The 9,807-nt window shown below is 46.0% G+C and overlaps 1 pseudogene; it reads right to left on the bottom strand.

The window, feature by feature from the left end:
- Window positions 1–2,793: 2,793 nt before the first annotated feature.
- Window positions 2,794–7,014, bottom strand: LOC109383213 (cytoplasmic tRNA 2-thiolation protein 2-like; annotated as a pseudogene).
- Between the last annotated feature and the right edge of the window lie 2,793 nt (window positions 7,015–9,807).

Genomic DNA, 9,807 nt, shown 5'->3' with positions numbered 1-9,807 from the left:
CTTTTCTCCTTCAGCTCCGTTTCCATTCACTAGGTAAGACCAAGAGATAGATTACTGTTCTCTTGCCAAATGGAGAGAGGGTGCTTGGGCTTCTGGGGCTTCCAGTGGGGTTCGATATTAGTCAGGCTTGTGCTAATAGCCCTTCGTTACCCCTCACGCTCTCACAAGTCACACGCGTTTGTGTCGGTAACTAAGGCCTACTGAAACCACTCAGCCCTAAATGCACACAGGAGAACCATGGAGTTGGAGTACGAGGTAATTTAACATGAATATTTATAGCGTGTACATTCCGCGCGCCATCATTCACTCTGCTTATTTTCATTGTGTGCATTTTCTTCCCATTTGCAGTCCTTATTTATTACAAAGTTAATGCTGTTAGCAAAATAACACTTCAGGATAGGTTTTCTTTTTCTTTTTTCTTTTCCTGCTTTCTCATCTACCTCTGGGAAAGTGTGCCAATAGAGCAGCAAAATTGGTCACTGCTGCCAAACCCCGGGAGAGATTGATAGAGCATTGTACTGAGCTAGGACCTTTGCCCGGCCTTAACCACTGAGGGCTGAGCCCAGTAACTGTGTGAGCCCTGTGTTTACCGAGCTGGGGCAGCTCACATCCGTCACCATTTAGTGACAAGAATCATCCATTTCCCTGGCTTTCAATGGAGGATTGCAGGTACCAAGACTGCTAGAATGTTCCCTGGGTGCTCACAGTCTGGAGCTGTGTCGTGCTGGGGCTCAGCTCCCGGCAGATAAATGCAGCATCTGGTGAGGCCGAAACGGAACAACAACAGAGCCACAGATAGAGGGTTCATAACCACTATATTGTATTCTCAATGACAGCTGGTCCAGACACGAGAAGCAAACATCCATCAATACACCAACAAGGGGCCTTCCTGCACCACAAGCTAGGCGGCCTGGGGAGACACAGGAAGAGCCGCAGGATCTACACCACTCTGGACACCTACACTTGCTAACGCAGCTGTAGCAGTTATATACAAAACAATAGTAGCTAATGGCCAACCGGTTACAGCTGATGGCCAATTAGTTACATGAGTGCTTGTATATGCAGGTTATATAACCAAGCCAACACCTTTCCACCTGTGGCCGAGAGCCTGGAAACTGCTCTCCTGGCCCTTTCCCGACAAGCTGGAACAACTTGAGTTTATGACCCAGCACTGCCAGCCACTAGCTGTACGGCCCTGAGCAAATGCCTTTCACATTCTGAGCCTCCATTTCCTCTTCTACAAAATGTGCATAATAACAGAGCCTTCTTCACAGAGGTGGGTGCATGCGAAAATGTATAAATGTGTGCACATGCTCAGCTTGACACATGACAAGCTCTAACCCAATGTGCACTCTAATTACACACAGGTGATCCTAACAGTAGCCAGGAGGGTGATGAAGACACGTGCACTGGAGGTTAACTCCCTTTCCTAAAGCACACACCTAAATGCATTTTGGACCTATTGGGTTGTCGGAAAAGTCGTGACGCATTTTTGCAACGAAAAACATAGAAAAAATACATCATGACTTTCCCGACAACCCAACAGTTGTCTGATTCGTGCTTGGTTCATTCCAAAGCTTGTGTTCTATTCACAATGAAGCACACCTCAATATCTCTTGCCACATTTTTACTGGTAGTATTTGAAATCTGGCAAATTTGAGCTTTTGGGGGGCCTTGACCTGGATAGGAATGGTAAAAGCAGGTAAAAAAGACCCAGGTTTTCCTGTGCCAGTGTCTGTGTTGAGATTAAACACACTTTTGAGAACTGTCATCCCAGTGTTTGAATCATGGCTGAATTCCATCTCAGCGGGAGCTATAATTCTCAGCGCTTTGAAACCTCACTGCAGCCATTAGGGTTTTGACAACTGATTTACCAAGAGTCACATCTCTCAATCCCAGGGGAAGTTCCTGTCTAGCTCTCAATGTTATTTCCCAAAAGAAACCGAAACTGAGCGTGCTCAGAGGGTCACCAGGACGGGGAGGGCTGTGAGCACATGTTAAGAGGGACAATTGCTGGGTAATGGGTGAAAAGGCCTGTGTGAAAAAAGAGGTTCCCACACCAAAACTTCACCTTTGAAGGTTCAGACACAAGGTCTTAAGCAACAGGTCGGGGTTACTAGGGAGATAGATAGGGGTTTGATTGGAGAGAGAGCTCTGATGAGGGTGTGTGTTTCCATCCTTACTGCTGTGCATGATGGACTGAGGGGTAATTTTTAACAATGTTATTACAAGAATTTATGAATAGACAGGATAACTTAAGGTTCTTTCCAACTCAAAGATACCATCACTGTGATATATCTGGTGCCTACAGAGAGTTTTCCACTAATATCCATTCTCCCTTTTTATCTTAATAATATAACTCCTGATTTTTAACTGGGCACATGGCCGCCCAGCTGGAAACCTCACTTCTCAGCCTCCCTGGCTTCTGAGTATGAGACCATGTAGCTGAGTGGTGGACAACGGAATGTGACCAGGTCATTTCCAGATAGTCCGCTAAATACCTGTGGCCAAGTAGTTCTTCTGCCTATTCTCTTTCCAGAAGGCTGAGTTACAGATGTGATGATGGCAGCTAGAAGATACACCTGGGACCCAGAGCCTGTCTAGGATGTAGGTGTCTCCTGTGTTGATGAAACTCCTGCTCAATATGAATGCCTCACTGAAGCTCCGGTGACCCAGGGGCTGTTGTGTGTTTCAGAGACATTCATTTCAAGGTCACTGATCAGGTGCTCAGGTAGGCAACTTGGAAAAGTGACAGTCAGCAGCAGAGTCATGCCAACCCAAATATTCACACTCTTAGCCTGGCGTCTTATCTCTTAGATTAACTGTGGTGTCGTGGGGACTGCTAGGGACCTAAGGAGGTAAAGGAAGTAGACTGTCACAGGAGTGCAGGTGGGTACCTGTAAAGCGTGAATCAACTTGAGCTAGTCATTTTGGGTCATTTATCTTTTGGCTTCTTTCTGTTGTCCGTGGGTTCTGCTGCCTGCCTTTCTGTCCCACGTTGAATTGTGTCTTACTGCCCCAAATTCTTAGGTTGAAATCCTAAGCCCCATTACCTCAGAATATGATCTTACCCTGCAAAAGGCTCTTTGTAGATATAATCGAGTTATGATGAGGTCATTAGGGTGGGCTTTAAATCCAATATGACCGGTGTCCTCCTAAGAAGACACATAGACACATACAGAAAAGATGAGATGGCCGAGTGACAATAGAGGCAGAGATTGAAGTGCTATAGCTGCAAGTCAAGTATCACTCAAGATTGCCAGCAAACCCCCGGAAGCTAGGAAGAGTCAAGGAAGGACCCCCCTACCCCACCATGAGCCTCCAGAGAGCATGGCCCCGCTGACACCTTGATTTCAGACTTCCAGCCTCCAGAACTGTAAGGGAACCACATTTCTGTTGCTTTCAGCCACCCAGTTTGTGGTACTTTGTCATGGCAGCCCTAGAAACCAAATATACTCTTCCTGGGCAGCCTGTCTCTGCAGAAATGGCCAATATAGACAGAACTGTCTAAACAGCAGGGCACCTGTGGGGTTGTCCCCTTCCACAGGACACTGGGAGTGAGATGTTGGCCAGGCTGGGGTCCTGACGTACAGGGTTTCCTTCAGCATTAAAGCGAATGGACCAGGCAAGAAAAATTGCAAGATTGACTGCTTAATCCTGACTCCTTCCAGGGTTATTGGGGAAAGAAACAAACCCCTGGTACTTCGAAGACTTTCCTGAGAAGCCAAGCCCAAGCCCATGGGTCATATTGTCCATGTTCCCTTTTACGGTATCATTTTTTTTCTGGGACACAATCTCTCCCAAATTTGTACTCAGACCTCCTGATAAGGTGGAGCTATTCAGACAAATGTGAACATCAGCTCCAATGAAATCACTAGCTACTTCATTTGCATGAAGTTTTCGCATTTAAATATCATTACCATAAGGTGGGGGTCCCATTGCCAGGACAACCAGTAACAGAACCCAGCAGCATGGCTTTTCCAGAGATGCTTTCTCCACTTTGACTGATGCCTGTTGTTTTCTTGGCTCCCCTCTCATTTGCCATTAAAAGAATACAAACCATGAAACAATTCTGCCTTTTTCTCACCTCATTTTGCTTTCCTCTTTGCCAAGGAGCTCAGTCCTTACCCTCAAGTTCAACCTGTCCTGTAGCGTTTCCACTGAATTTGTTAATTTAGATCACTCATTCCTTCTAGCTGAACTTGACGATGCTTCACCTTCTCCTGTTTAATAGCCGTGCCCTCTGGTCAATGCTCTACTCACCAGTTTTCACGACTGCGTCCCCAGTGCCTGACACCCAGTCATATAACCTGCATGGCATGTCCTGGGTGTGAGTTCCAGCTCAGCTATGAATTAACTTCACGACTATGCAATAAATTCTTCAATAATTCCAGGCAGCAGGTTGCTCATCTGTAAAATAAGATGTTCTACTTTATAAGAGTTAAATAAGATAATGCATGTGAAGCCTGATGCATAGGCTTTGTATGAGTTATCTAATGCTGTGTAACTCAGTGGCTTAGAGCAGCAGTGATCATTTATATCCGTCACCATTTCTGTGGCTCAGAAATTCAGCAGCAGCATGGCTGGGCTGCTCTGGTTTGGGGTTGCAATGTGATACTGGCTGTCCCTGCCACCGTTGGAAGGCTGGACTCTGGCTGGAGAACCCATTCTGAAGGTGGCCCTTCTTACATGACTCACTCACCTTGGTGCTGGCTGTTGATGGGAAATCTCAGTTTCTCTCGATGGGGGGGCCTCTCTGCAAGACGGAGTGAACTCCCCCACGGCATGGTGGCTGTTTCTTTTAGTCAGAGCAATGGGAGAGGAGACAGGTGGGGAAAGAGAGGAACACAGAGGGACAGAGAGGGGAGTGTGGCAGGCGGTCGGAGCAGAGACTCAAGGCTGTCATTTTTATGACCAACCCTCTCGGGTCACATAACATCACCTTCATCACATCGATTGGTTGAAATGAGTCACTAAGTCACTAAATCCATCTCACATGCAAGGTGAAAGGACTTAGATGCCACTATTTGAATGGAAGGGTGTCAATAAACTTACATATTTTAAACCCAGGACAGGCTCATACTAAACATCAACTTTTATCATAACTTTAGTTTTATATATATATAAATGTTTTTATTTATACAAACGTGATCGTGTACCACCTGCCCATCCTTGTCCTTGCCTTTCTGTCCCTGGTGTGGTGTGGCAGAGGTCCCAACAGGGTGACCATGACCCTGAGTGAGGGTGCCGGACACGTCCTGTCCTAGAAGCTCATTCTCGGGCTCAGCTCTGACCCATCTCTGTCTCTTTGTCACTATCCTCAACCAGATATTCCTAACAGGCCCTGGGGGGAGCCACACAGTGGGACCCGCCCCACAGAGGCTCATGACCAGAAGAGCCCCTCCCAGGGCTCCCCCAGGAGAGTGGGGCCAGTATCTCTGGCTGCAGAGCTCGGTCTCGACTAGGATGTGGGGTGGCAGAGGGGCCAGGGAGGGCTCCCACCAGACCTGGCCCCCTGACAGGAGCCCTGGGCCCTGCCCACCTCTGCAGAGCAACAGGGCACTGTGGGCGTTTTGGCTTCAGCCAGTGAAGTTGGGGGGCTGCATCTGGGAGATATTCAAGGAGGCCTGAGCCCCAAAAGCCAAGGCACTGTTGGGCAGGTTCAAGGTACACATACTGAGCAGGCAGTGGGGACCAGGAGAGCTGGCAGGACAGAGTTTCCTAAGGGCCTTGACCGGCTTCTCATGTATCCTGTACACAGTGCCGGCCTTTTCAGGGACCTTGGTGTTCCCTGCCAGTGTGAAATAGAGGGGACAGCAAATAGGCAGCTATAGAAGGAGTCTTCCTTCAGCGTGTAGTCACGTTTGGGCTGCACCAATACCCTGTCACTCTGCGGCTAGTCTGAGGGGCCCATGTCCCAGGTGAGGAAGCCCCACCTCCCAGCTCCAGGCAATAAAGCTTGTTGCCTGATTGTGAGATTGACGCTCAGGTGGTGCAGCTGTTCTCCATCAGCTCCTTGGAGAAGCCGTGGCTCCAGGCCACGTGCTGGACCAGGTGGGTCCTCAGGTGTATAGAAGCTTCTCCGAGGAGGTCGGCGTCATCACTGGGTCAAACAGTCTGGAGGCATGGAGCCTTGGTCTGGGCAGCTGTTGGTGGCCCAGCCAGGCTCTGGAGGTCCTGGTTGTGGGCCTACCTAGCTGCCCTCTACCCTGGGCTGGGCCAGAGAGGTCCCTGGCCCCTCCGGCCCTCAGTCCCTGCTGGAGACCCTTTGGCCCTGGGCAAAGCAGCACAGCACAGCCGGCAGGCCGAACACTCTTCTAAGGCAGCCATGCGTGTTGGTACAAAACCTCGGGAGTTCTCTGGGGATAAAATTTGAAACTGGCCCTGGTACACGAAGGGCAAGGAGAAACTGAAAAGAGGCAGGCCACTCCAGATTGGTAGGTGGCAGTTTTAATAAGCAAAGGAACTTACCAGCGAGGCTTGTCTTGGGCACCGTAAGATGAGTAGCTCTCTGCACCTCCAGCCAGAATCTTAAGAGTTTATATAGAGGCCCTAACTTATTCAGTCATGTACACCGCCCAGACAGCCACTCAACGGCGCATTGCTCTCTCAAGGTTGCATCCTTTAAATGGCTCCAGCTAGAGGAACGGTGGGCAGAGCGTGTATTCCAAGGACAGGAGAAGGGCGGAGGGGCCTCCCATTACCCTGGTCCAGTTCTCCGGTAAAATTGGCCACGACCTCCTCTCCAAGACCTCCTCCAATGCTGTGTCACTGGCAGCCGACAGTCTGGGACCGGCTTTCTTTCAGCCAGGTTTGTGCCCTGTTCTCTGGGCTCTGGCCACCAGCTGCCCCTTCGCTGACGTAGACAGCCCTTGTCACAAAAGGCAGTCTTTTGGCAGAATGTCCACTCAGGCCCTCATGGACCTGCCCGGCCGTGGAGCTGGACAAAGACCCTTTAGACCCTCCCAGGAGAACCTTCTCGCTGGAAAAGATCAGCTGCTTCTCCCCAAACATGGCTCCGAACCTGTGGACGTAAAACTCCTAGAAACAGTCCCTGCAGAAGGCATCTCGGGCTTGAGTCACCACAACAGGTAAGACTTGCTTGCACTTGACACACTTCTGCTCACGCCAGGTCGCAGTGGCGGTGGCCCCTTGTGGTCCTGACCATCTGGTTCATATTTTAACAATATTTAATTATATATTATAAGTTTATATATATAAATTAAAAAATATTTAAAATATAAATACAAATTATATAAACTATATAAATGTAAAATAAATGTATTTATATTTTCTATATAAAATATATGTTTTTATATATAATATATATGTGTATAAGTATCTCTATATTTATATCTATACCTTTATCTATGGTAAAAAGAAAACATGTTATTTCTAGAATTTTCCTCATCTTGCTACAGCACCCCCTTAATTATTGATGCTGAGGGATGGTACAATGAATTAAATGTTTGTGTTCGCCCAGAATTCATAGGTCGAAATCCTAACCCTCAATGTAATGGTATTAGGAGGTGGGGCGTTTGGGAGGTGATTGGGTGGTTAGGAGGAGCCCTCATGAATGGGATTCATGCTTTTATGTAAAAGCCCCCAGAGAGGTCCCCTACCCCTTCTGCCACGTGAGGACACAGTGACAAGGTGTCTTCCACGAATCAGGAAACGGCCTCTCAGCAGACACTGACTCTGCTGGAGCCTTGATCTTATATTCCCAGCCTCCAGAGCTGTGACAAACACATGTCTGCCCTTTAAACGCCACCCAGTCTATGATATTGTTATAGTAGCCAGGACTAAGACAGGTGGGATGGAGCTGCCCAACCCAATTTTGGTGACTGAAAAGATCAATCGCTTTCTTTTTGAAAGGGTCTCTTCATTCTCTTTCGGGTAAATAAGCCACCAATTAAAAGCTGAAACTCCCCTCAGGCCTGATGTTTTCTCTCTTAGGAAGTCTCTCTTTTCCTTTCTTCCTGGAGGACCCACCCCCACTCACCTTGGCTGGACCTGTTTTGTGCACACAGCTCTCTTTACCCCCGCCCTCGCCTTAGTCTTCGTTTAGCCCCATCTTGCTGCTTTGACTTCTGAATTGAAGCCATTCTTCATTGTCAAGTAATAATGGAAACTCAAAATATATATTTTTCCCCTGAAAATATTGTAGTAAGTTATATTTAGATTTCAAGGCTAGTTGCCAAAGGCTCATGTCTCTGACAGTGTAACTGATATCTGGCAATAAAAGTTTTTGGAAAAGTCATAATGTTGCCAAAATAGAAGAATATATTTTTCATTTATTTATTTTATAGCCTGTACTATCATAGAGAAAAGTTGACTGCTCTTTGGGTATTTAGTTCTTTGAATTTTAACACACTTCTGTAATCAGGATACAGAACAGTTATAGTGCCCCCCAAATTACCTTGTGACACCCCTTTAAAATAACATTCTCCATCCCTAACCCTGACAACCTCTGATCTGTTTTGTTCTCCATTACTATCATTTTGTCACTTCAAGAATATTATATAAATGGAATCTTTTGAGACTGGCTTTTTCCACTCAGCATAATTCCATTGAGATCTATCAAAATTGTTGCATGTATCAATTGTGTGTTCCTTTTTAATGTTGTATGGTATTCTTTTGTATAAATTATACTACAGTTTGTTTATCCGCTTGCCTATTGAAGGACATTTGATTTTTTCCAGTTTTTGGCAATTGCGAGTTGAGCTGGTATAAATATTCATGTATAGATTTTTTGGGGTGTACATAAGTTTTCATTTCTCAGGGGCAAATGCCCAGCAGTGGAATTACTTAGTTATATGATACATGTATGTTTAACTTTTTTAAAAATTGACAAACTGTTTTCCAGGGTGACTGTACCATTTTCCATTCCTACCAGCAATACACAAGAGTTTCAGGGGCCGGCCGAGTGGCTCAGTTGGTTAAGAGCTCACTCAAGAGAGTGAGCTCTGTGAGTGAGCTCTGAGCAACCGTGATTCGATTCCTGGCCCGAGCTGAGCAGCCAACAGGTGGCAGGATGGCTCAGCGGGGTGGTTGGGGGGGAACAGAGTTTCAGCTGTTCCACATCCTCACTAGCACTTAGTTTTACCAGTCCTTTTAAAATTTAATTTAGCCATTTTAATAGGTATAGAGTGGCATCTTATGCATTTCATTTCATTTCTCTAATAGCTAATGATATCGAGCATCTTTTTATATACACATTTGTCAGATCTATGTCTTCTTTGAAGGAGGTGTCTGTTCTTTTGCCCGTTTTTAAAATTGGGTTTCTGTTTTCCTACTGTTGAGTATAGAATACACACACACACACACACGCACACACACACACACGCACAATCAGATATCCGATTTGAAAACAGTTTCCCCTAGTCTGTAACTTGTCTCTTCAATGAGTTAATAGTATCTTTTGCAGAGCAAAAGTTTTTAATTTTAATGAAATTCATTTATAATTTTTTTTAGTTGTGGATTTGGTGTCATTTCAAAGAACTCCAGTTCTAACTTCTATGGTTTCTGAATTTGAATTGTTCCCCTGTATGTATGTAAGGCATCATTTCTCTCTGTCTGCTTTACAGACTTTTTTTTTCTTTTTGTTAGTTTTTTTCAGAAGTTTGATTATGGTGTGCCAGGGTGTGGATTTCTTTGTGTTTATCCTGTATAGGTTTTTGCTTAGCTTCTTGAATCTGTAGATTTAAATCTTTTGTCAGACTTGGGAAATTTTCAGCTCTTATTTCTTAAGATATTTTTTCACCACTGTTCTCTTTCTCCTGTCTTTTTGGAATGCCAGGGACCTAG

The sequence above is a fragment of the Hipposideros armiger genome, unplaced genomic scaffold (genome assembly GCF_001890085.2).
Source record: "Hipposideros armiger isolate ML-2016 unplaced genomic scaffold, ASM189008v1 scaffold_78, whole genome shotgun sequence".
In the NCBI taxonomy this organism is placed as follows: Eukaryota; Metazoa; Chordata; class Mammalia; order Chiroptera; family Hipposideridae; genus Hipposideros; species Hipposideros armiger.
Note: the sequence above shows the minus strand (reverse complement) of the source record. Positions and strands in the feature narration are given on the sequence as shown.